Source organism: Schistocerca americana, chromosome 4 (assembly GCF_021461395.2).
Source record: "Schistocerca americana isolate TAMUIC-IGC-003095 chromosome 4, iqSchAmer2.1, whole genome shotgun sequence".
NCBI lineage: Eukaryota > Metazoa > Arthropoda > Insecta > Orthoptera > Acrididae > Schistocerca > Schistocerca americana.
In genome coordinates, this window is record NC_060122.1 from 677,952,428 (window position 1) to 677,978,899 (window position 26,472).

Below are 26,472 nucleotides of genomic sequence, written 5' to 3' on the forward strand. Positions count from 1 at the left end.
TTGAGATTCATTGGGAGAGTCCTTAGAAAATGTAGTCCATCAACAAAGGAGGTGGCTTACAAAACACTCGTTCGACCTATACTTGAGTATTGCTCGTCAGTGTGGGATCCGTACCAGTTCGGGTTGACGGAGGAGATAGAGAAGATACAAAGAAGAGCGGCATGTTTTGTCACAGGGTCATTTGGTAACCGTTATAGCGTTACGGAGATGTTTAACAAACTCAAGTGGCAGACTCTACAAGAGAGGGGCTCTGCATCGCGGTGTAGCTTGCTCGCCAGGTTTCGAGAGGGTGCATTTCTGGATGAGGTATCGAATATATTGCTTCCCCTACTTACACCTTCCGAGGAGATCACGAATGTAAAATTAGAGAGATTAGAGCGCGCAAGGAGGCTTTCAGACAGTCGTTCTTCCCGCAAACCATACGCGACTGGAACAGGAAAGGGAGGTAATGACAGTGGCACGTAAAGTGCCCTCCACCATACACCGTTTGGTGGCTTGCGGAGTATAAATGTAGATGTAGATGTAGATGTAGGATTAGATCGCACAGTCCCACCAAATTAAGGGGTTTCTAACGTCAGTGTTTCATCCACTGTTCTAACATGTCCCACATATGTTCTGGGGCGTCCAAGTGAGGTGATTTAATACTCAGTCGAGATAGAGTGGAAGAGTGTGCAGAAACCCAGACACGCATTCTTCCAGCCCGATGAACTTTGCTGTTGTCGTCCCATGCGTGCGTAAGCAAAGATCTCTTGTAAGATGACCGATTCCAAAAGTTCATTTCGTGCAGTTCCTGTTGAAATGTTCCCTCTCGCTGGCAGGTGGGGGTGGACCTCCACTCACTGCCTTCATTAATTTCTGTCAGATTTGGAAGTGATTTAAATTCACAAACCATGAAACGCTTCTCTGGTCTTTCTCAGGATCTTTCTCCGACCATATGCGTGTTCACCACTGCTTGCTTGAACACACGCTGAATATTCCACCACGAAACATCAATAAATCCAGCAACTCCACACACCGTATAGCCATGGACACAGACAAGCGTGATTGTCGCTATTTGCTACTGTGTCATATTGTTACATTTACCCATGTTTAATTTTCCAAATCGTGAAAACAGTAGAACCACTTCGACGTAATGATCACTGGGAGACGAAGAGATTCACCATGTGGATATCCTGTGACATAACATTTGTAAACATTATCAGTAGGCGTTTGTTGCTTTATGGACACTGTATGGATTAGCCCAAGGTGTCTTTCTTTCATAATTTCTTCTTGTGGCTCATTGTGTTATGTTTGACGTGTTTTCTGCGGTTGCTATGTTGTGTTTACAATAAAGTACGTCCGGAACATGTTGACGGTAAGTAAACAGTACAGAACCGCTTATGTTATTACAACATGACTTAAAAAAAAATAAAGAACGCCTAAAAGTTGCCTGGATAGCGAAATTTTGTACAAGCAGACGTATGTGCGTTGTCACGGAACATCTTGACCTAATGAAACTGTTTGTCGTGCCTGCATAAAAGTAGAACTTGCTACGTTTACTGTGCGGCATCCTGGATACATTTATCGGGTACAGCAGAACTGAAAAAACGAAAGCATATGGGTTCGAGTGCCGATCGGGCGAAGAGATTGAATTGGTAAAGCTACTTCAGCAGATTACTTATACATCTACGTCTACATGTACACGGACGCCCTACAATTCATACTTAAATGCCTAGCAGAGGGTTCGTCGAACCATTTTCATACTACTTCCCTACCATTTCACTCTCGAATGGCACGTGGGATAAAGGAACACCTGAATCTTTCCGTTGGAGCTGTGATTTCTGTTACTTTATTATGATGATCATTTCCCCCTAGGTATGTGGGTGTCAGTAAAATATTTTCGCATTCGGAAGAAAAAGTTGGCGATTGAAATTTCGTAAACAGATTTCGCAGCAAGGAAAACCGCCTTTGTTTCATTGACTGCCAACCCAACTCGCATATCATATCAGTGGCACTCTTACTCCTATTGCGCGATAACACGAAACGAGCTGCCCTTTCTTGCAGTTTTTCGATGTCCTCCTGCCAGGTAAGGATCTCATATCGCGCAGCAATATTCCGGCAGAGGACGGACAAGTGTAATGTAGGCTGTTTCTTTAGCAGTTTTGTCCCATCTTCTAAGTGTTCTGCCAAAGAAGCGCAGTCTTTGTTTCGCCCTCCGCGCTGTATTATCTATGTGGTCTTTCCAATTTAAGTTGCTCGTAATTGTAATTCCTAAGTATTTGGTCGAATTGACAGCCCTTAGGTTTGTGCTATTTGTCGTATACCCAAAATTAATCGAATTTCTTTTAGTACCCATGTGGATGACCTCGCACCTTTCTTTGTTTACTGCCAACTGCCACTTTTCACACCATACAGAAATTGTCTCTGGATCATTTTGTAATTGGAAATGATCGTCTGATGATTTTACTAGATGGTAAATTACAGCATTATCTGCAAACAATCTAAGGGGGTGCTCAGATTATTACCTAAATCATTTATGCAAATCAGGAACAGTAGAGGGCATATGACACTGCCTCGCAGAACGCCAGATATCACTTCTGTTCTGCTCGATGATTTACCTTCAATCACTACCAATTGTGACCTCTTTGAGAGGAAACCACTTATCCAGTCACACAACTGAGACGATACTCCATATGCGCGCAATTTGATTAATAGTCGCTTGTGAGGAAATCTAGGAATGTGGAATCGATCTGAGATCCCTTGTCGACAGCAGTCATTACTTCAAGGGAATAAAGAGCTAGCTGTGTTGCACAAGAACGATATTTTCTGAATCCGTGTTGGTTATGTATCAATAAGTCATTTTCTTCAAGGTGATTCATAATGTTCGAGTACAGTCTATGCTCCAAAATCCTACTGCAAGTTAAGGTCAGTGATATGGGTCTGTAATTCAATGGGTTACACCCATTTCCTTCCTTGAATATTGGTGTGACCTGTGCTTCTTTCCAGTCTTTAGGAACAGACCTTTCGTCAAGTGAGCGGCTATTGTGTCTGCATACTTGCAGTAAGAAAATCACAAAGACGAAATGTCTCAACGAAACGAGCTCTCTCTCGGATGCTTCCATTTCGTTTGTAGTCCATTTGAACTCCCTACCTACAGTGCTGCACGCCCTGCGGAGACACACGATGCGCGGCGTCAGATCTCTCCAAACACCTCCGCAGCCAGTACAGTGCCAAGGCGCGATCGATTTGTTAAGAGCAACCACTCGAGGCGGGAGAGCTAATTCGTGAGGTGGGAGGCTTGTTTGTTTGCGCAGCCGGATAGAGCTGCGAGCTGTGAGTTGTAATCGGGGTGTCGGCTGCCGACAGCTGCGAAGTATCTCGTCGCACGCGGCAAAAAAGCGCCAGCGGAGAATGGAACACACACACACACACACACACACACACACACACACACACACACAGTGGCCGCCCTCGCGCTGCGCAGGTCATGTCAGCCGGGAGGGGGGAGCCGCTTGCGTCGCGTCGCGCCGCTGACAGGAAGTCCCAATCAGGACCTCTTGAGCGCGCGCAGCTGGTCCGACCCGCGAAACAAGCGGGACTGGCGGGCCCTCCGGCCGACAGCTGCTGGGCTCCCCCACGAACTCTCTCTGCTGGCTCAGGAGCAAGTAAAGCACGCCCAGGCGACGGCAGACCATCGCTCGAAATCGTTCAGGTCCCATCTTCTTCGAGTCTAGTTTCGCACTGGATTCCGCCGATTTAACACGGGTCCCCAAGCGCTTGATTCGACAGAGAAAAAAAGTACCGAGAACATTTTAGAGTGATCTAGTCATCTCCAGAGTCCACCATCGATGATTCACAGCGTCTCAAGGGTAATGTAATGGTGGAAGTCTACAGCTCACCAGAAGAAATCCTGTAATGTCTGAATACTCCATTAGTAGTGTAGCGCTTGACACAGTCACGTCGATTAAATATTTAGGCGTAACATTGCAGAGCGGTATGAAGCATGTAATGGCAGTTGTAGGGAAGGCGGATAGTCGTCTTTGGTACATTGGTAGAATTTTGGGAAGATGTGGTTCATCTGTAAAGCAGACCGCTTGTAAAACACTAATACGACCTATTCTCGAGTACTGATCGAGCGTTTGGGATCCCTATCAGGTCGGATTGAGGGAGGACATAGAAGCAATTCAAAGGCGGGCTGCTAGATTTGTTACTGGTGGGTTTGATCATCACGCGAGTGTTACGGAAATGCTCAGGAACTCATATGGGAGTCTCTAGAGGAAAGGACGCGTTCTTTTCGTCAATCGCTACTGAGGAAATTTAGAGAACCAGCATTTGAGGCTGACTGCAGTACAATTTTACTGCCGCCAACTTACATTTCGCGGAAAGACCACAAAGATAAGATAAGAGAGATTAGGGCTCGTACAGAGGCATATTGGCAGTAATTTTTCCCTCGTTCTGTTTGGGAGTGGAACAGGGAGAGAAGATGCTAGTTGTGGTACGAGGTACCCTCCGCCACGCACCGTATGCTGGATTGCGGAGTGTGTAAGTAGATGTAGATGTAGATGAACAAGAAACAACTGGGGACACAACAAGGACACTACGCAATGTTGCAGTTTTACTTACGCACTCAGCTGCGGAATATCATGCACAACATGAGAAAGCAGAGCACACTACTAAGGCTGCGGTCACAGTCGCACCGAAATCGGTTGATTCCGCCGCCGACCGACGTCGGTCGAAGACGGCCGATCTTTTCAATCAGTACGCCGCTACGTGCGCAGTCACAAGAGTAGCCGATCTCATCACCCGAGCGAACATATTTTGGACGACAATCGGTGAAATTTAAATCAGTTTGTCTTCTTCGGTCATAACGGTTGATGCAACACGAAACATTGACTGTGAGAAACTGGTAAGTTTAGTCAAAAAAGGAATTTGTGGCATCCTGGGGCCAGAAAAAAAAATCTTAATCTGGGTAAGTTCGGAATTTGTCGACTGAAATAGCCGGTATCTCGGATACCACACTTAGGAAATATCGTTATTGGAGTTTTTAGTTGTGAATTATTCGAGTAATATCTAGAAATAAACTGTTCAAGTGGCTGATCCCGGCGGGGGTTCGAGTCCTCCCTCAGGAATGGTTGTGTGTGTTTGTCCTTAGGATAATTTAGGTTAAGTAGTGTGTAACCTTAGGGACCGGTGACCTTAGCAGTTCAGTCCCATAATATTTCACACACATTTTTTTTTCTTTTTGAGAAGAATGACGTGTCTTATTCTTAAAGCTACTGCAGTGGATCATTTTTGGGTTGTAGTAGATGGTCATTAGCAGCGTTCAAATTATTAATTTTTTTCCTGGAATTTTTATGCCAGTAGCGTGACAATTCACTTACGATAAGTGGCTTGCAATTTTGGTGTCCTTCAACTTTTCAGTGCTTCAGGTGTTCAGAGTAAATTATTTTAAACTTTATGTTTGTCTTTCACACATAAGCTGAATGACAATAATTGAAGATTAATTAATGTATGTCAGCACAACTTTAAATAAATTCAGGTAACACAGAATGTCTGTAATCTTGTTTTTAAGGTTATCACGAATCATACCGAGTGTCTAAAGGCGAAGACACATACGTGAAACGCTTTCGGATAACGAATATTGATTTCGAGCACTTGTAGAGGTGTGATGTTCACAGTAAAGAAGCAGTTGTGGTTCAAGTAAAACTAGAGGTTACACTTCGACATTTGACATCTGACCATTACGTCTTTCCCTTATTTGGCCCTACTCTACGTTCTGGAAATCACACTTTCAAAATTTTTGCCTGATCTGTTGGATGCAGTATACGAAGCCCAAAAGACTAATTTAAAAGCTTACTTTCTCAAGTCCACTAGGCAAACGTTTAAAGAGCATTGAAGTTTCCAGTACTAAAATCTGATTATCTCAATATACTGCCAGTACTGCATTAATTTTCACCATTTTAGAATAAAATGAGCTACTGTAAAACCATAAACCTACCTTTAATTAACTAATAATACTTGCATACATACAAATTTCTTCCATGCGCCATGTAATAGAAACATCATCTACTTTAACTATGTCAGTTAATCATTATGTACTCATAACCTCATTGGCAAAACCTTTATACCCCGAGGTCGCTGTTCCTACCAATGTAATGCAGGAAACCATGCTCGGAACATCGTGTTTTCGAGTGATCCTTAATTCGCTGTGTTATTGAAATTGCGTCTTTTTGTGATACACACGTATAAATATATAAACATCTAACATGGCATGTTAAGTTTCAGAGGAGGCGGCCCCTTCTGACGCTTAAGTGTGCTGGTAGAAGGAAAGTGACGTCACAAAGTTAAAGCTTTTTAACTTTTGTAGCACAGTGTTTCTCTCTTGACCTCACACATTCGTAAAACTTGTCTGGTAAATCCAGTAATGGAGGGCAGTGTACAATACTTGCCACGTTCTTTTCGAGACAAATGGTTCAAATGGCTCGGAGCACTATGGGACTTAACATCTGAGGTCATCAGTCCCCTAGAACTTAGAACTACTTAAACCTAACTAACCTAAGGACATCACACACATACATGCCCGAGGCAGGTTTCGAGCTTGCGACTGTAGCAGTCGCGCGGTTCCAGACTGAAGCGTCTAGAACCGCTCGAACACCGCGGCCGGCTCTTTTCGAGACAGTTATAGCTCATTTACATACATTTGACATATTTTTTAATAACAAGCGTCACATTGCAGCATCCGTCTCCACCCTTGGAGATTAAAATGTAATCTACTTCATACATATTTAATCTAACCTGAGCTCTTGACTTCTGCAAATCATGGAGGACGACGCACCGTGACCACGCTGTCGGCTGGTATTATTGGGCGACCTCTGGAGACAGCGCCTGACGACAGTTGCCGGTGCCACTGTGAACGAAGCCTAAGATGCACGTCTGAATTGGGCCAAGATGACCATTAATAGCACTGTTACAGTTTATTCCAAACCTGCGATTGACTGTTCAATCCAATATTGCCTCTACGCCCGAAATAAAAACTGCCAAAGTGCAAATTCTTAAGAATGTAGAGTGCCATAATAGCTAAGTCGTTACTAGAGTTTTCCAAAATCCACTACCCACACACCGGAAGGCTCACTAGCCACAATGGGTCGATTTTCGGATAATAGTCATATACGATGTCACCGAAAATTGTAAAGAACTCTGGGATGCACGTCTTTTCCTTAATGCCAGCCTGATTCAGACTTCTGATATTCACGTGGCAGCATCGGATCGACTGATGACCGAGATTCAGCCATATCTCGAGGAAGTGAGATTATTGTGGAGATGCTACATGTCGCTGTGGCGTGAAGGAACCGCCAGTATGACGTACTGGGAAAGCATTGCTCACTCAGTGCTGGTAGATGCCGTGTGGAAGATTTGCATGGACATCTAGTATACGATGATTGTGGTGGGGCAAGTGGCCTTCTACACAACTCACGTATACGAACACTATGAAGCAGGCTCCCGCCTAGCAAAGTAGTATTTCGTAAGTCAATTTACGTAGACTGTGTTCATTGAGATTTTGGCGTTACATTACTTATAATTGCTTTAATTAAACTAATGCACTTGCCGTGTCGGAGATTTTATCCGCTCTGGTACTACCTGTTGTGTTCTTCTCAAAATATCATCACGCTCAAGTCACCTAAGTGGTGTCAAATAAAGACTTGCAGCAGGAAGCCAAACGAGGTAGGGACTCCCTGCCACTAACGCCGTATCATCATTTCATTGTGATGCACTTAGTGAGAAACAAACTCCTCATTCCCGTGTCTGAGCACGGCTTCGTCACTGGTTTGGAAGCAGCACTTTGATAGGGTCGGAATAGCCTATGGAGAAACAGGCTAAAGGTGTACCTTCGGGTATATGTGTGGGCACTTGGCTGCTCACTCTTCAATTTGGTTCCAGATTTAGTTGTCATTTGTCAGACTTAACGTTGGTAGGACCGACGTTTCGTGTAGGGATCGTCAGTCAAACGTGACGAGAGGCAGACCCACCAGTATAAAGGAAGGCAGAGAGTATGGTCGTTACAGAAGCAGCTTATGTTGCTCAGGATAGCCCACTGACTCCGAACGTGGACAATCCGGGCCATTTCAATCCATCTATAACTGGCCAAGTGATACTGATAGGGTTGCGAAACGAAAATGCGGAGGAGCACCACAGATAAAGTAGTAAAAGGACTGCAAAAAGTCGTATAAAATCAGCTGAAGGTATCGGTGTTGAGTGGCAGTGGGATTAAAATTGAAGGTGGAAGGATATCAATGATAAGATTTGTTAATGATACCGCTATCGTCATTGAAAGTGAAAAAGCAGATCTTGATCGGTTGAAGGGAGTGAACTGTCTCGTCAGTACAGATTAGTGATTGAGAGCAAATAGAAGAAATAGAAATTAATGGGAAGTAGCAGAAATAATAACAGCGATAAACTTAACATGAGGATTGATAAACACGTAGTAGATGATGTTAAGGAGTTCTGCTAGCCAGGCAGTAAAATAATACACGACAAGCGGAATAAGAAGGATATAAAAAGTAGACTAGCACTAGCAAAAAGGGAATTCCTGGCTAAGTGAAATCTACTAGTATCAAACACAGGCCTTAATTTGAGGAAGAAATTGCCGAGAAGATACCGTTGGAGCACAGCACTGAATAGTAGCGAAACAGGTACTGTGGGAGAACTGGAACAGAAGAGAATCGAAGCGCTTGAGGTGTGGTACTACAGAAGAACGTTGGAAATTAAGTGGACTGATAAGGTAAGGAATGAGGAGGTTGTCCGTAAAATCGGCGAGGAAAGAAATATACAAAAATAGTGACAAGAAGAAGGGATATGATGATAGGACATCTGTTAAGAAATCAGAGAACAACTTCCATGGTAGTACAGGGAGCCTTATAGGATAAAACTTTAGAGGAAGAGTGAGATTGGAATACATTAAGCAAATAATTGAGGACGTAGGTTACATGTGCTATTCTGGGTTGAAAAGGTTGGCATAGCAGAGGAATTCGTGAAGGGGCCCATCGAACCCGTCAGAATCAAAAATAAAATAAGAAGCTGTGGAGCAGCTTGTCATAGGCGATGCATTTCTGTAGCCTATGTCAAGCGACGCTTGAAGTGCCATAAAGAGCAATGCTACTGGACAGTGGATGACCGGATACGAGTGACTTTGAATATGAAGCACACTAACTCAGTTGCGAGAAAGTGAAAGCTTTGTATTGGGCCAATGCCTGGAGAGCGTTACCTGCCATCAAGTGTAGATCATACAGCGAAGCAAAGTCAAGCCTGTGTTGCAGTATGGGGGTGTGATCCACTTATTATGCCTAAGAAAATGTTAAGGAAAGGAAGGGTATGAACGTACTTCACAAACTTGTGTGTTGCTTACAGCAGACAAACATTTTGGAGACGCTGATTGTGTGAACATGGCAATGCTCTCTGTTGTAAAGCAGCATTTGTAAGGCAGGTATTTGTGGGCAATAACAGTCCTGAAATGGACTGGCCTGCTCAGTGTCCCGTCCTGAATCCTGTGGTACATCTATGGGATGATTTAAAGAGTCAGCTTTGTTCCAGGCTCCACCATGGAACATATGTACAATATCTGGATTTGAGGATGAATGGTCTGCCATTCCTCCACAGACATCTAGACGCCGCATTGAAAAGTTCAAGCTGTCATAAGGGGGAAGAGTGGACCGACCTTGTATTAACGTTCACTGATAGATGCTCAGATACTTTTGACCAAATAGTGAATGTTTCAGAAGAGCACTAGAAGAAACGGTACCTTGATAAATTTATGTTCGAAAACATTTTAGAAAATGAGGTTTAATGTTTCAGCATGTCTTGTCTACTACGTTTTTCTCCGTCAGATAACCAATTGTTTGACGCGCTATGTGACAGCTGGAATTGTCATGTTAAAGTGTGATGTTGTTTTTCTGATTTCATCGGTGTCGTGTAGCAAACGAACTATGTACCAATCTGTTTTAGCTGTTATTCGACCCTATCAAGTAACTGTCGCTACACGCTCCGAGCAACAACTATAAAAAAGCGATCATTATCCGTTAAGTGCTTCGTAATGAACTACTTGTGTTCTTCTCGCTACCAGAAGAAATTGTTATTTAGTTTTTGGCTCGTATGAATATATTCAAGTTTTGTTTTATTTTACAATGTTGTATACGGATTTAATAACACCTATGTCAAATTTTTTAAGCGATTCCTCCCATAAACTGGCACAAGCCTCTTCTTGAATTTCGATCTGATTGTGCGGAATACATGAAAAGCAGAAAAATCGGTTGACGTGGCATTCGACATGCCCAGAAATACCTCTGCCCGGTTCCATCATGTGGTAATTCTCTTCCATAAAGTTTCTCTCCTGTCATTGTCTTTTTGAAATCACAATTGAATTTCAAGAAATCTATTGCTGATGGAAGCACGACCATGAAGAAATTTTGCAAAGCAACTGTAAACAGTTTTTTAATGTGGTTGACTAAAAATTGAACGAAACGATTCGAAGCATTGTTGCTTAATTTGAACTTTTCCAAAATCATACAAGAACGTACAAAGCAAACCTTCAAGTGAAATTTCCATTGGATCGAGAACAGTGTTTCTTTAAACGCTCAACGTAAACAAGTTGTTGCAAGTAATGGTGTAGGTGTCAGTCACAGAAAATGATCTGAAAATGCCGACATCTGCCCCTTGACAACCTCCTTCACATCCCCCTCTCCCTTCCCCTCCACATTTTCCTCAATCCCCGAGCATATCAATGGTTTCCTTCGTCGAAAGAGCTAACTCTAATAAAGAAATAACGTGACAAATTCAACGAGAACATTTAATACAACTTCGTCACGGAAGACTCCGTGGACATAGAAAAAGAGTTTTTTAATATAAGTAATTTCCATTAAATGCGTGGCACACAGTTCACTAGAAATTTCCTGCAGTGCCGTGGACTCCTTTGATCTGGCACGCGATTATAAAGCCGCACCGTTACATCACCGCTCTGTCGTTTGTCGGCAAGTCGTCGGCCGGAGTCCGTCGAACTGCGCTTATTGGGAGGAGTATCTAGAAACCGTATTCATAACACAAACGAAAACCTATCCAAGCGACCGACTTCCGTGGGTTGAAATATACATGCACTTAAATAAGTAAATGAAACGGCGTGAGTGGAAGCGTTACGCCTTCTTCCTGATAACCTATAAAGTCGTTCCAAATAATACTGTTGCTACATTGAGTTGTAACGTTGATTACTTCTGCATAATTATAGAATTTTTCCCTAACTGCATCAACGTATCTTCGACTCACTCTTTAGGCATACTTCTGCTAATTAATCCAGCATGATGTTCGCTTTAAGAAGGTGAAAAATGATGAAAGTGAGGAACGGGTTGCTACTCGCTGTCCTTTTTATATCATTGGAGACGGAAGATAAACGGAATATTAAACGAGAACTGGAACGAATTCGTCCGTAACGTTGTATAAGGAAACATTTGTGAAATTCTCTTGCGTTGATTTCAAGAAACAGCGGAAAGTCTAAATGTGGATAGATGCATGGAGATATGAAGAGTAATCACGGCAAACGTACTTCCAGTTTCCTAACATCTCGGTTAGCTAAGTTAGGTCAGTTGAAGGATTCGTAATTGATCCTCGTGAGTCCTCGTGGCGTGAAACCCCAATTTAATACTCTTCTTATCAAAAGTAGCAGAAGCGTTTCAAGGAAATACCTAGGAGTAATTAAAGTGATTAGATCTAGTAGTATTTTGAAGCGCATTTTCTTGGGTTTCCATGGCTACAAGCAGCCTTGAAAAAGCGAAGTGTTTACTGCTATTACAGCGTGCTAACGGAACCAGGGTGCGAGAAGAAATTAAATGTGCATCGAATAATATAGCTTATTTATCCACTTATTCTTTTGTTAAGTGAATGTAAACTTTTTTTAAAAAAATGCTAAGAATTTGTACCTACAACGAAGGTGATACTAGATTAGATTTCCGATTTTTAACTCAAGACCTTCGTGTTTTCTGTATGGTCTTAACTAAATGTGCTCCTGTCTTATTGTTTTTACATTGCACTTACCTCAAACGTACATTTTTTTCCTAAGTACTTGGGTAAAAGAACCATGTTGATATACGGAAGAGAGCGCAGAATACGTTTCAGAAACTTACAATTCATTGAAGTACATCAGAACTTTTAGTTTACATCTTTCATTGCTTATTCGTGAGAGCAGAACGGGCTATTCTAGAACTTTACCGTTTTCAGCCCAATACACAACTACTCTGGGAAATGGCGGAGGGAAAACATTTGAATAGGGACATGCATTTCCGATATTTGCCTGTTAACCCGGGAAAACCTTTCAAAAACGCTTCGTCGGAACTGGCAGATTGGAAATAATTTAATTCATATCTGGGATAATGTTGCCCACTGACACAGACAAAAATCAAAACAAATGTATTCTTATTCCCCAAATGTGTTTGTTTATATTCTAGTTTGGGATAACAATAAGGGGACTTACAGTATCAGCATTCGCTTGGTAACTCAGAGAAAACTACTGAAAACCATATTTCACAATGAGCTGCTGAAACCGCAGTCTGCAAACTGGCCCTGAATACAGCCACACGATCTCTTGTAGTAGTACGTGCACACAGAATTTCGATTTCATTGTTCGGCAGTATCACCATGTACGGAAACGTAGCTACACCAGTAAAGGCAACGAAATCATAGCCCCGGTGAGTGATGAAAGGAGCGTTTTATCTGAAAATTGTCTTTATAACTAACAAATTTTGTAACACGGCAACCTGCTTCTATGCAACGTACGTGCTGAAACAGCTAATACACAATTCCTTGAACGGCTATGAGATCAAAATGCCTTTTGTGATACGAATAAAATAAATTTACCGTATGTGATAGTTTAGTGATATTTATATACGTTAAAATCGTCGACTAGTGTTAGAATAATTTCAAAGCGCACTCCATCAGTGTAAGAAATTTCATTAAAGAGCGTCAGTGAACAAAAAGATTTGTGAGCTGCTGAATGTCAGAAGTAACTTTTTCAGTGCTTACGACGGAAAGCATTACATGTTCACCCGGATTTTCTTACTTTATTGTTACAAGCTGTTACTTTTTTGGCGTAAAGTAGATCCTACCGTTTTAGATATTGAAGCCGTGATACCTAGATTTCCAGAAGGCTTTCGACACCGTTCCCCACAAGCGCCTTCTAACCAAACTGAGTGTCTACGGAGCATCGCCTCAGTTGTGCGACTGGATTAGTGATTTCCTGCCAGAAAGGTCACACAGTTCGTAGTAATAGGCGGAAAGTCATCGAGTAAAACAGAAGTACTAACCGGTGTCGCCCGCATCTCGTGGTCGTGCGGTAGCGTTCTCGCTTCCCACGCCCGGGTTCCCGGGTTCGATTCCCGGCGGGGTCAGGGATTTTCTCTGCCTCGTGATGGCTGGGTGTTGTGTGCTGCCCTTAGGTTAGTTAGGTTTAAGTAGTTCTAAGTTCTAGGGGACTTACGACCACAGCAGTTGAGTCCCATAGTGCTCAGAGCCATTTGAACCATTTGAACTAACCGGTGTTCCCCAAGGAAATGTTATAGGCCCTCTATTTATCGTGATCTATATTAACAACATCGGAGACAATCTGAGTAGTCGTCTTGGATCGTTTGCAGATGATGCTGTCATTTATTGTCTTGTAAAGTTATCAGATGATCAAAACGACTTGCAAAATGATTTAGATAAGATATCTGTATGGTGCGAAAAGTGGCAATTGATCCTGAATAAGGAAAAGTGTGAAGTTATTCACATGAGTGCTAAAAGAAATCAGCTAAATTTCGATGACGCGATGAGTCACACAAATTCAACTAAATACCTGGGGATTACAATTGCAAATAACCTAAATTGAAACGATAACATAGATAATATTGTGGGTAGAACAAACCAAAGACAACGATTCACTGGCAGAACACTTATAAAGTGCAACAGATCTACTAAAGAGACTGCTTACACCACGCTTGTCCGCCCTATTCTGGAGTATTGCTGTGCGGTGTGGGACCCGCATCATGTGGAACTGATGGATACAATGAAAAAGTGCAAAGAAGGCAGCTCGTATTATCGCGAAATAGGGGAGATAGTGTCACAGACATGATACATGAATTGCAGTGGCGATCATTACAACAAAGGCGTTTGCGATGGGATCTTCTCATGAAATTTCAATCACAAATTTTCTCCTCCGATTGCGTAAACATTCTGTTGGTACCCACCTACACAGGCGAGAAATGATTATCACGATAGAAGAAGAGAAATCAGGGCTCGCTCAGAAAAAATTAAGTGCTCGTTTTTCCCACGTGCCTTTCGAGAGTGGAACGGTAGAGAGACAGCGTGAAGGTGGTTCATTGAAGCCACCGCCAGGCACTTTATAGTGAATAGCAGAGTAATCGCGTAGATGTAGATGTAGCATTGTGCAGTGCAGACGGAACCACTGAGGTTATAAGATCGACAGAAGTTATTCTGTATGAGTTCAGGAAAGGCAATGGGGATGCGACTAATAAAAAGTCCAGCACTAAAGCAATACAAATAATTGTAAGAAGCACTCACTCTCGAGGCATGTAGCACCTCTTTTTGCAAATTCTGTTGGTATTTTTTCATCAATTTTCTGATAGGCTTGACGCGGTCCGCAATGATTTCCTTATTTCCATCAAAAGCTTCCTCGCAGAATAGCACTCAGAGAGAGACTCCTCAGATACTTGCTGTACGTGCTTCAGTGACAGTCTTCCACGACAATTTTTTACTCGTGCATCAGTCTCCCAGTTTGCTGGATGCGGTCTGCCACTATTTCTTCTTGTGCGTCACCTTAAAATACCTCTTGGACGCAACGCCCTAAATCATGTGCATATTCCAATAGGGCACCTGTTTCCTCACGTAGTTTGTGCCCTCTACGGCTCCCTCCAATAGCACGAAAGTCTAACCAATCTTCTAGCTAAAATTTTCCACATATTATTTCCATGAACGATTCTGCGGTATACCTGCTCATATCGTATCTTTTCAGTAATCTACTGTAATACGGAATGTCAAATGACCCAATTATCTGCTTATCATATTTCCCCAATGTTCGCGATAAATTATCCAATTCCTTTCTCTCAATAACGCCAAAGACTGACCCCATTTCTTGGTGAACATCGGTCTCTTTGAGCCACTTTACCGACGTTCTCCATTCTGACACACTTTAATTTACTTTCGATATATTCTAAGTGATCAAAAGTATCCGGACACCCTCAAAAACATACGTTTTCCACATTAGGTGCATTGTGCTGCCACCTAGTGGTAGGTACTCCATACTAGTAGCTGTACAGTAGAACCCCTCTAACCCGACCTTGGATGGTCCGTCACTCCTGTTAGTCCGACCACGCTCAGGCTCACGAGCCTGTACCGACTTGTCACTGACTGGATGCCTGTCGGGCCATTGTTGCGGTATCTATCACTGTGCATATTGTTATACTATACCTTCGTTATTGTGCAGTGTGTACAGTTGTATGTTTTTCAATATGTCTGGATACAAACGTAAACACTTAACTCTTTCACTAAATGAAAAATTAGCAGTGCTACAAAGGCTGGACGAAGCAGAATCGCTCCAAAAAATTGCAAAGAAACTTAATGTAGGTGTTACGACAATTAACGATTGGAGGAAGAATCGGAAAGACATTGAATACTATACAGTTACGACTGATGGTGAAAACACTCTGAAGAATCGCGAAACATTAAAGAAGCCTAAACTTGAACTGCTTGACAACGCATTGTGGATGTGGTTTTGTCAAGAAAGAAGCAAATGAGCTCCAATATCCGGGCCAATTCTCAAAGAAAAAGCGATAGTTTTGCACAAAAAACTGGAAGCCGAAAGTAAATTTGCTGCCAGTGAAGACTGGATTGATCGTTGGAAAACTCATCACGGTGTCCGATTTGTTTCTATTTGCTGTGAGAAACAATCTGCCGATGCGGCGGCTGCTAAGGAGTTTTCTGTTAAGTTTCAAGAAATTGTATAAGAAAATGAACTGTTACTCTGCCAAGTGTATAACATCGACGAAACAGAGGTGAACTTTAAAATGTTGCCAACAGAAACGCTCGCAGCTTCAAATGAATCAGTGGGAGGAACGAAACTTATAAAAGACAGAATAACAGTCATTCCTTGTAGCAACGCAGATGGTACCCACAAGCTCCCCTTGTTCGTCATTGGCAAATCTAAGAAGCCAACGGCATTCAAAAATATAAACTTATCTTCCTTGCCGGTTTAATACCGCAATAAAAAATCTGCTTGGATGGACTGCAATCTCTTTAAATCCTGGTTTTTCGAAGAGTTTGCGCCATCGGTCGAAAAAGACTTGAAGCATAAAAAATCAGCCTATTCGTGCTCTACTGCTGCTGGATAACGTACCATCACATCCACCTGAGGAAGATTAGGTGAAAGGGGACATAAAAGCTCTCTTTTTGCCTCCTAATGTGACCTCACTCATCCAACCAATGGATCATGGCGTTATACAATGGTTAAAAAGGCGATATCGCAGAAAGTATATCAGCTCAATCTGAAGGAAGTCATAACTTATTTGAGGCAATGAAATCCCTCAACATCAAAGATGCTATCTACACAATCGCTGCAGCATGGGATGAACTGAAACTTGACACACTGCGGAAGTCGTAGCGTAAGTTTTGGCCACAAGTTATGATTGAAAATGAGCATACCGAAGATGAGAAAAACAACGACGCACTGGAAATCGTTAAAGATCTACAAACTCTGGAGCCGAACGTCCCTGCCAATGAAGCTGAAGAGTGGATCAACGAATGTGACAAAGACTGTGACACTTTTGAAGAGCTCAATGACGACCTGATTGTTGCCGCTGTTATCCAGGAAACTGTGAATGAGGACTCGGACGCCGAAGACGTATCCCCCACCCTTTTGACATCGAGCAGAATCTACCTTCAACTCCAACGGACGTTTTGTGGATAAAAAAAATGGAGCGACACTGCAGGTAAATCTAGAATAACATCTGCTAAACAAAAATATCACTGACTCTTTTTTCCATGTAATCTGTTTTCGTTTTTACTGTAAAAACAGTGTGTACAGTATAATCATTTCTTAGTTTATATGTAAAGTACTTTATTTCTTTGTAAAAAATTTCTTTTTTATATACAGTGCTATAAACATTTTTTTAGTTTACAGTATATATAGTTTATACGTTATGAACTACAGTACAATACTGTAATTTGTTTGTCGTTCTTCCTTTTAAAACCAATACATATTATAGTGTGTGTAGACTTTTCTCGTTAGTATATTGTTTAACACTGTGTACAAAACATCTTTTTATATTACCGTAGATGCCTTTTAGTTCTTAAATCGTTTAATTCTTTGTACTAAATGCCTTTTTATATTTTTTGCAATAAATATTAGATTTTTTCGGATACTTCGACCTTTTTTTCGTTCCGACCATGGTCCTGGTACCGAAGGTGACGGATTAGAGGGGTTCTACTCTACTTCAATAACTGAATTTGGGACTAAGTGCCATCTTAGCGTCGGTGAGCTTGTTTTGTGCACCACGGGTGGAGATACAGATAGTTAGATTCACCTTTGTATTTTATTTAAGATGGTACCGGAATGGTTGTTTGAAGTGACGTGTTCCGAGCTTTCGTTGTCTTTCATGCTAGTGAATAAGGTTCTCCATGTTTTCTCTCCTCACTCTCTCTCGTATTTGAATTTCTTGACCGTCTTAATTTACTGCTTTTCATATGAATGAATGATTTATACTCATATTCTAGCCCTGGTCTTCATGAATTCGCAGTTATCCCTTTGTATCAGGCTACCTCCCCAATTTGTTATGTATCACTAGGGAAACAGTATAGCAGCTGTGGCTTCCCTCTGTTTTCCTACCCATTACGTTCATTAACTATCAACTGAATCCCTGTTAGATGAGGATTTGTTCGGTGCCAGTCACGGTCGGGACAGCAGCCGGCAGGTAAGTGAATGACAGGCCTCACCATCTGCAGCAAAACAGACTGGCCTGCACGGGCATCTCTCCAAATGAACATTCAATAGTATTCACTCGGTCCTCTGCAGCAACCAACAACCACCACACTATTCTCTTTTTGGCGCAGAGTAGCGTTCAGCAGGTCCTGTACTCCACTTTCATGGTGGATAGCAATGCCATTAATAAATCTTATCATCGACAGTCCCTCTACCTGAATTTTTATCTCGCTTCCGGCAACTTCACTGGTGCATAAATAACAGTCTTTAAAACTGAGAGCAGTTGCCAAAGAATCTGGAGACTGGTGCTTACTGACAAATGACGTCAATGTGCCAGTACTATTGTTGGACGAGAAAGCAGGTGTTTGGCGAGAGCGGAGGGAATTGTAAACTTACCCCAACCCGGCCCGGGACGGTGACGTAATTAGCACGGAAGCCGCGCGGCGCTGCGCCGGTTGCCGCTATTCAGGCGCGAGCCGCGCCTGCTGCCGACAAGAGGCGACGCGTAATCGATAAGTCCTTAGCGGCGTTCCTCACCCCCACCCCCACGGCCGCCCCCACTACCGCCGCCGCCGCCCCCGTAATTGCCTGTCAACTTTTGTCAGCATCTGACAACGCCTCGCGGTACAAATGGAAACTCTGACGCCGTAACAGGCGCCTTGCTGAGCTCGTCGACGCTGACGCCGCCGTCCCGTCAAGATCTGACGTGGCGGATCGCGGGACGCCCTGCCAGCTAAAAGTTTCCCCAGCGCGGTGCATTTATATTGTACGTATTTCGTCTTACATGAGACCAAGCCCCAAGTTACCGATTCCATAACGTTCAGCGGCAGCACCAGAGGTGCACAAGAAACTCAACTTTTCAATGTAGAGTGGCAGCGAACATATTTCTTCATCTTGATTGTGGATGGCAGCTCTGCTGTTTTGGTTTTTTATATGTTTATTAGGTTCCGTTGGGCCACGTGGCCTGTATCTACTAGAACCGGTCTCGAAACGAGTCAGCGCATACTTCATAGAATTCAGATTAGAAAATCTATAAACCAAAAAGTAAACAGTCATTGAAATTGAAATTGGAGGGGAGAGAAAGGAAAGCAAAGGTATTATTGATGTCAGCTGCACCGGGACATTATGCGGAATCAGCTGCGGACACCGCAAATTGATATAATTAAAGAATTATAACAAACATAAAAATAGAGAATACAAAAAAGTAACACATTACAAAGAAAGAATCTCAGATACTGAAAGGAACTCCTTTGCACAGTAAAAGAAGCTACCGCAGGGAAACCTCAATTGAATTTAAATTCTTTGGGTTAATCACACAAATACTGCAGCTCTGCAGGAAGCCTAAGGGAAAATGAAACATGGTGAACTGTGCACGCTTTCCTGTGATTTGATCAAGGAAGTGGTATCCAAGTGTATACAGCTTTTCCGTCTAGTGTCCACTTAATGAATGTTGCAGTTCGTTCCTGGTAGCACGTCACCCTCAACAAGAAATTCCGTGATGGAATATATGTACCGAGACTGCTCACTCAGAATGCCGAAGAACTGTCCACCCGAAGTTCAATATCTGGCAGCCGCAGATCAATCTGAGCGCCTCTCTTTAGGTGAGACACGGCCATCTGGTCGAATACCACCTGTACTCATCAGTCTGTTCCACCACGCCGAGTGTGTCCGATAAGTGTTGCTATCGTTTCAAAAAACCACCTGTCAAAGTTTTATTCCTTTGTTCTTTGCTTTTGACTTAGTCCGCGTCAGAATTCTGAGACACCTGGAGAAGGCTCACAATGCCACCTGGTACGCACGATCCATACTGTAGAACATCACCAGGAGAAACAATGATATGGAGATGGTTCAAAAATTTTTGAGACACAACCAGTGTCAAAAACCCTCCCCGGAGGGGCTGTCCCCCTCTGCAGGAAGAACGTGTTGACAGTAAAATCTGTTATTTCAAGGCAACCCGTAGAAGTCAATGCGTTATGCATCACGTGAATTGCAAGAAGAAACTTGAACTGTCCGTGAAGTGCTCCCTAAGATTTTACGCCTTTCTGCGTGCAAAGTGCAAATGGTCCAAGCATTGTAGTCAAATGGTTATTCTGTGCGGTATGCGCACACGTGTTCCGTGTTGGTCACCATAGATGCTGACAAAGACTGTCCGAGATTGCGCCTGCTGGAAGCTGAGGTGACGTTCCACATTTCGCTCTCTCCTGAGGTAATGCCTTTAAACTTGCTTTTTTGTGTCTACGTCAAGAATCGCGTGATCACAAAAGTCATGCCAATAAACTTCCTTTTGTGTGTTTACGCCATGAATCGCGTGATCACAAAAGCAATTAGTACACAGCTATGCTTCGTGTTTAACTTTGAGTTTAATGTTTAGAAATATTTAAACTTGCAATATTATTAGTTTTTTAAATAATAAAAAAGGAAATAAGGTTAGTATACGTACAACTTAATATTATGATAACAAGACCTGTCGTAGTACAGGGTTTGGACAAAAATATGGAAACACCACGAGAAATCCCTACTTTAACGTAAAATAAGATTGAAGGGAAACTTTGAATCTAAAGAAATATTACCTAGCCATGAAGTGAAAGCAACAATACCGAGGGGTGTCGAGATAAATCCTAATGTTCCTAATATCTGCCTGCGACAAAATCCTTCTGCCCGCGTCTGTATAAACACGCTGTATCACTGGTCCTGTGTCATTTCGTCCAAACAGCATTATAAGCAAACGACTACCAACGAGCAGATGTCCATCGCCAACAGGGTTCTTGTGGTAACAATGAGCTTGGTTCACACAACAGCCTCTTACACAGCTCACTCATTTTCAACAATGGAGTTGTTGCTGATACTTGGGTGTGCTATGGTATAGGTGGTCAGCCCTTAAAATAACCGCCTGATGGACATTTTTTTGCCGCGCTGGCAGCCCGCCGGTGGCGCGCTGATGAGGTTTGTCAGGCGACTGAATACAGTGTATCGAGTGAAAGTGTTTCAAGTGCAATTGCTAAATACAATTATTCTATTCGCCAATGAGTGTTCACGTATGATTCATATCTGCCTACAGAATCAGTGCATGCTGTAAGAACAATATTTCAAGACGAATTTCCTGATGTTCCGGTCCCTATTCGGAGAATAATAAAGAAATTTCGTGAAATGGAAAGTGTTCTTGACAAGAACCATAGACAACAACGTGCATCACTGACAGACCAAAATCTCGATAACCCAGGGCTGCTCTGGAAAGGTCTCCTAGAAAATACGTTCGACGCGTTTTCCAGAAAATTGGAATTTCCTGTGATTCTGTTCAAACGGCTACGAAGTTACTGCAGTTGCAGACCTACAAAATGACTGAAGTGCAAAAACTTAAGCTGGCCCTGCGAAAAGATTTCGGTTTTGTGAGTGGATTTTGAATGTGGTGCACGAAATTGACACTTATCTGTCTTGGTTTTTTGACGAATCATAGTTTCATTTAAGTGGATACGTTAAGTTACGAAATAACCGTTGCTGGAGTTCTGAAAAGCCTAACGTCACACCCGAAGCTCCCCTACATGATTAAAAAATTGGAGGGTAGTTCGCTATTAGCGGTGAGAGAATAATAGGCCCAATAACAGCCTCTATTTCTTTCCGGGAAACAATTAACAGCGAAAGATATACGAAAAAAATTGTAGCTTTTTGTTGCCAATTAACTGATACAGGACGTGGTTTAATAATCTATCAGCATGACACTGTCGTGGCATCTAAAGCCCACTTCTCATTACGGGAAATTTGTGACGTGTTTGAAGACAGGATTATCACCAACATCATATTGCCTCGTCTTTACCCTGATTTTGCGTCCTGTGATTTTTCTTTCTGCGGCATAAAAAGAGAAAGTGTGTATACATCAAATCAGAGGGAACTGCAGAGTGTAAGGAGCAGTTTTCTAAGCAAATGTCAGAAATGCTTGAAGAGCAAATAGAGGCAGTTCCAGCACCTCCTTGCTTAATTGACGTAGGTTAGTAACTTTCTTTCTTATGTATGTTAGGAACAACTTCCGCGACAAATCGTTCTACATTTATTGCGGATCTCCCGTCACCCACGCCGCCGGTATAACAGCCGGCCTCACCGGCCGGCCGCCGGTTCATCACCCTGTAGTATTTGAAAGGACGGCGAGTAGGTGCTGAAGCAAATACGCTACTTGACCGAAGGCTTCTGACATTTGCCTGTTTCTGCACCTTGGGGGAGTCACGACAGTGGAGGAAGAAGGCAAAGAATAGTCTTTTGTATACATGAGTATTTAAAAGGTAGGACTAACATATTTTAATGTGGTACACGCTGGCACAGTGACGAAATCCTTGAAAGGGCAGTATTTTTCTCTTTTTTTCATAAAGATTTCATATCTGTTTGCTTTGTACCTGTTACCACAATGACCATAAAAATCCTTTATTAAGGACATCATTAGATGGAGATTCCGACACAAAAATGTGTGGAAGTAACTATGATACTATATTTCTTTCTCACTGTGACAACTAACTTCAAGAATATAAGCAATATAAGCAGGAAAGAAAACAAGATGAAAGGTATTTGCAATTTTGCTGCACCAAGGTTCAGTTAGTACAACCTTCATCGTAAATTAAAAAGCGATAAATAAGAAAGCTGTCAATAATGAGATTATAGGAACAATAGTGCCTCATTTTGATAAGCTTGCATAAAGTTAGTATATTTTTCAATGTGCTTACAAAAATAAGAGTAAGAAAAAAAAGTTAAGCTAATAGGGTAGCGAAAGGAGGGCAGTATTGGCGGTTCTGGTATGAGCGCTGATTCACATCGACATGCTCGGAGCGTCGTTGCCATGCTGTCCACGAGGTTCGTCGAGACGTTGCAGTTGACGTGTGCCATTCTCTTCGATGGTGGCCCCTCTGAGGTCATTCAGTGTGTGAGAAATATTGCCGCGAAGATGCAATGCAACTGGTCTCTAAGATACTCAAACGGGTTCGTATCATTAACTACCACTAAGCATTCCATTCGGTTTATTCCTGCGTCCATGAGCATTATATTCACGAATAGCGTGTGTGTGCTCTTGCTCGTGCATTGTCTTCTTGGAAGGCCAGAATGCTGACTGTAGAGCTGCACAGTAGATTTAAAGATTCTGTTCCGACGCTGAAATCATCTCAAATTTTTCACCGCTATTGAAACCATGGACCTCCATGTCTGTACGTCTCTGCTCTCTCCTACGATGACCGTTAGACCTTAGGCAATGCATGCACTCGCTTGTGAAGAGAAACCACCGTAGTTGATCCATGTTGCGTTACAGGTTGTAACCTTCTCCTCACTTATCGACCTTAATGACAGTGAAAAATTAAACCGTGTGCACCTAATGGAAATTTGGGAAAAGCAATCGTCACCGAAGTTAATCTGTCGGTAAAGAGGGGGAAAGGGATACATCTAATGAAAGGAAAAATGCAAATGAAATTGGTGAAAATTAATTTTGAGAAAAGGGTAAAATTAAAAAAGAAAGTAAATGTGCTGTCGTTACGTTAACAATTAATTGGCGTTAATTAGATATTTGAGATTTGGGGAAAATTACGGTCGCCAGTCCTATGGAATCTACTATAATAACTGAAAATGGAAGATTATTACACATATAATTAGCACTAAAAACGTGGCAACTGAAGGTTGACACGTATTGTGTGAAAACAAAGTTTGTCAGAAGTAATAAAATCCACTACACTCTGACTTAATTTAGCAAAAGAATTAATAAAGCGGGAAAATTGAAAGTTAATTTAGTGACTGAAATTAATAGTGAGATTTGGTTCTGAAGCACTACGAAATTCAGTAAAATAAGGTTAGTCTTGGGCTACCTCAACAATCATTTCAATAGCTACTTGAATCTACGCAATTTAGAAGTAAGAGATTTAACTTTGAACTTGAATTAAATGATTCTAGACAATTAACAATAGTAACATTTAGTACGTACCAAGCTGAGCTGCAGTCACAGGTAAGCTAAAATATGCTAACAAAACTCGCACTCTTAATTTGTGCTTGTGTAATCTAAATATTGTAGCCAGCTATGAATACCTTAAATGAACTTTGAAATTAAATCAGTGAAATGGAATGATATTACTTTAATGCTGGCGTCTGAATTTCAACGACACTCGAGTTCATTTCGGAAAAGAAAGGAACCCTGCCTGGTAATGCGATTGGGACAATGAGCAACAAAGGTTCATGCTAAGTTGTTGTAATTTTAGTTACGAAAATGGAACAGTTGGAGAAGCTGAAGTCTGCCATACGGTTCTAAAACTTTACGTGCTTCCAGTCTTCCTTGTTGGTTGATTGAATGTTTGAAGCAGTCGATCGAGGAGGTGGCGACTGTCACTCATTGTCGGCCGTCGCTGTTGCAGAAGCTGGATGTTGGCGCGCCTTCTTCTCGACACGGTCATCAGGCGAAACGGGCTCTTGATGCGCGCCAGCTAATGCTTCCCGTCCGCGACACCGTGTCAGAAACTATCATAGCAAGTCGAGCGCAATTACATGCTGCCCAACCCGGAAAGCGCGGCAACTCGCGGGAGCGTCACACAACACACCTGCTCCACTGCACTACCCCAGCCAGACTCCCTCTGCCCACGCTCCACGCGGCAGAGTTCACACTACCAAAGATCCTACACACTTTGATTCTTCACACGACCTATCGATGTAATCGTTCGATAGCATAGTTTTCCCTAGACAAGACCCAACGTAAAAATGCAAATAATATTTACAAAACAAACCAATTATACATCGACATAAATATATATATATATACAAGCAGCAAGACAATTGCAATATATAAAGAGACAGAAATGTCATATCTTCAGGTGACAAAATAAGGAAAAAATTTGTAGTACAATAGATCGAAATAGGAGGATATGCGTTTCCGGCGTTACAAGGTGCGTCCATGCCATATTCTTCGCGTGCCATGATATTTGGAGGTCTGATGCTAGTGTTCTCAATGCAAACTACAGGCCACATTGATCGTGTGAAATGCGATTAATAATTTGTGTAGACACAGCCCTTCCAGTTTCTTACGAAAAGAGGGCATTCCATTCCGTTGCACTCTTGCCCTAGAACTACGAGCCTCATAATACCTATATAATGGTTTAAAGCTGGGACTGTTGACCGTCGACGCCCACTACAATGGTAAGCATTGATGTTTTGTGTCTGACAATGGCTGCTGAATACTCCAATGACGTCACTGTTGTGTACACAAGTTTGCTGGGTAACTTCCTCCGCTGACAAAGTTTCGTGCCATAAAGGTATAAAACGTGAGCGCGCTAACAGTGAAATATCCAGGCATGCTGGCAGACTGAACAGGGTACGGAATTCACATTTTACTGTCACTTATCGACCTTAATGACAGTGAAAAATTAAACCGTGTGCACCTAATGGAAATTTGGGAAAAGCAATCGTCACCGAAGTTAATCTGTCGGTAAAGAGGGGGAAAGGGATACATCTAATGAAAGGAAAAATGCAAATGAAATTGGTGAAAATTAATTTTGAGAAAAGGGTAAAATTAAAAAAGAAAGTAAATGTGCTGTCGTTACGTTAACAATTAATTGGCGTTAATTAGATATTTGAGATCTGGGGAAAATTACGGTCGCCAGTCCTATGGAATCTACTATAATAACTGAAAATGGAAGATTATTTCACATATAATTAGCACTAAAAACGTGGCAACTGAAGGTTGACACGTATTGTGTGAAAACAAAGTTTGTCAGAAGTAATAAAATCCACTACATTCTGACTTAATTTAGCAAAAGAATTAATAAAGCGGGAAAATTGAAAGTTAATTTAGTGACTGAAATTAATAGTGAGATTTGGTTCTGAAGCACTACGAAATTCAGTAAAATAAGGTTAGTCTTGGGCTACCTCAACAATCATTTCAATAGCTACTTGAATCTACGCAATTTAGAAGTAAGAGATTTAACTTTGAACTTGAATTAAATGATTCTAGACAATTAACAATAGTAACATTTAGTACGTACCAAGCTGAGCTGCAGTCACAGGTAAGCTAAAATATGCTAACAAAACTCGCACTCTTAATTTGTGCTTGTGTAATCTAAATATTGTAGCCAGCTATGAATACCTTAAATGAACTTTGAAATTAAATCAGTGAAATGGAATGATATTACTTTAATGCTGGCGTCTGAATTTCAACGACACTCGAGTTCATTTCGGAAAAGAAAGGAACCCTGCCTGGTAATGCGATTGGGACAATGAGCAACAAAGGTTCATGCTAAGTTGTTGTAATTTTAGTTACGAAAATGGAACAGTTGGAGAAGCTGAAGTCTGCCATACGGTTCTAAAACTTTACGTGCTTCCAGTCTTCCTTGTTGGTTGATTGAATGTTTGAAGCAGTCGATCGAGGAGGTGGCGACTGTCACTCATTGTCGGCCGTCGCTGTTGCAGAAGCTGGATGTTGGCGCGCCTTCTTCTCGACACGGTCATCAGGCGAAACGGGCTCTTGATGCGCGCCAGCTAATGCT

General features: G+C 42.1%; 1 protein-coding gene across 2 annotated transcripts in view; it reads left to right on the forward strand.

Annotated features, from left to right (window-relative positions):
• The window catches only part of LOC124612871, a 480,199-nt gene that overhangs the window by 302,585 nt on the left and 151,142 nt on the right, over window positions 1-26,472 (forward strand). The gene's annotated exons all lie outside the window — the stretch shown is intronic.